The following is a 1,695-nucleotide window of genomic DNA, read 5'->3' on the forward strand; positions in this document are numbered from 1 at the left end:
TGCAACGTTGGCTGGGGGCGTTGCAGCGGAGGCAGGTCGCGTTGCGACGTTGGCTGGGGGCGTTGCAACGGAGGCAGGTCGCTTTGCAACGGATGCTGGGATCGTTGCAACGGAAGCTGGGGGCATTGCAACGTTGGCTGGGGGCGTTGCAACGGATGCCGAGCGCGTTGCAACGTTGGCTGGTGACGTTGCAACGGAGGCAGGGCGCGTTGCAACGGATGCTGGTGACGTTGCAACGGAGGCAGGGCGCGTTGCAACGTTGGCTGGGGGCGTTGCAACGGAGGCAGGTCGCGTTGCCACGGTTGCTGGTGACGTTGCAACGGAGGCAGGGCGCGTTGCAACGTTGGCTGGGAGCGTTGCAACGGATGCTGGTGACGTTGCAACGGAGGCAGGGCGCGTTGCAACGTTGGCTGGGGGCGTCGCAACGGAGGCAGGTCGCGTTGCCACGGTTGCTGGTGACGTTGCAACGGAGGCAGGGCGCGTTGCAACGTTGGCTGGGGGCGTTGCAACGTTGGCTGGGGGCAGTGCAACGGATGCTGGGGTCGGTGCAACGTTGGCCGTGCGCGTTGCAACAGAGGCAGGGCGCGTTGCAACGGATGCTGGTGACGTTGCAACGGAGGCAGGGCGCGTTGCAACGTTGGCTGGGAGCGTTGCAACGGAGGCAGGGCGCGTTGCAACGTTGGCTGGGGGCGTTGCAACGGATGCTGGGGACGGTGCAACGTTGGCTGGGCGCGTTGCAACGGAGGCAGGGTGCGTTGCAACGGATGCTGGGTTAGGTGCATCGTTGGCTGGTTTCGTTGCAACGGAGGCACCCGCCGTTGCAACGATGGCTCGGAGCGTTGCAACGGAGGAGCCAAATTTTCATATCTCATAATTGGCTCGTGCATTTTTTCTAAAATTTTGAGGGAACCTTGGTAATATTATGTGAAGGCTGCACAAAAAAATCCAGGTCAAAAATCGCACGTTTGCTCCGTTTTTCATTTTTTTTGAATTTCCGGCTTTCCGGGCGGTAAAAAAATCGGCAAAAAAAATCGGCACGGTGTAAATTCACCAAATTTGGGGGATGGAAAGATCTTATTTTTCTAGAGGTTGTTGCAAAAAACGGCGTCAAAATTCGACCTCTAGAGCACTTTCCTTGAGTATGTCTCCTCACGGAAAAGGACGTCTACCCGTGGCACTTTGGTAATGGCTCGGCAGCCTATTATAGGGGGGAGGGGTGTCGTGATGCTGAAACTCGAGTTGCCCAAAGGCTTGCTGGGCGCAATGCCAGCAAGATGCACGTTGCCTTGCCATCCCCTAGGCACACTAGCAAGCACGTTGTGGTTGTGGTGTGCCGCCGGGCTCCCCCGCCCCCCACGGAGGCACCCGCCGTTGCAACGATGGCTCGGAGCGTTGCAACGGAGGAGCCAAATTTTCATATCTCAGAATTGGCTCGTGCATTTTTCGTGAAATTTTGAGGGAACCTTGGTAATATTATGTGAAGGCTGCACAAAAAAATCCAGGTCAAAAATCGCATGTTTGCTCCGTTTTTCATTTTTTTTGAATTTCCGGCATTCCGGGCGGTAAAAAAATCGTCAAAAAAAATCGGCACGGTGTAAATTCACCAAATTTGGAGGATGGAAAGATCTTATTTTTCTAGAGGTTGTTGCAAAAAACGGCGTCAAAATTCGACCTCTAGAGCACTTTCCTTGAGTA

Source organism: Arachis ipaensis, chromosome B7, assembly GCF_059453495.1.
Source record: "Arachis ipaensis isolate K30076 ecotype BB chromosome B7, ASM5945349v1, whole genome shotgun sequence".
Taxonomy (NCBI): Eukaryota; Viridiplantae; Streptophyta; class Magnoliopsida; order Fabales; family Fabaceae; genus Arachis; species Arachis ipaensis.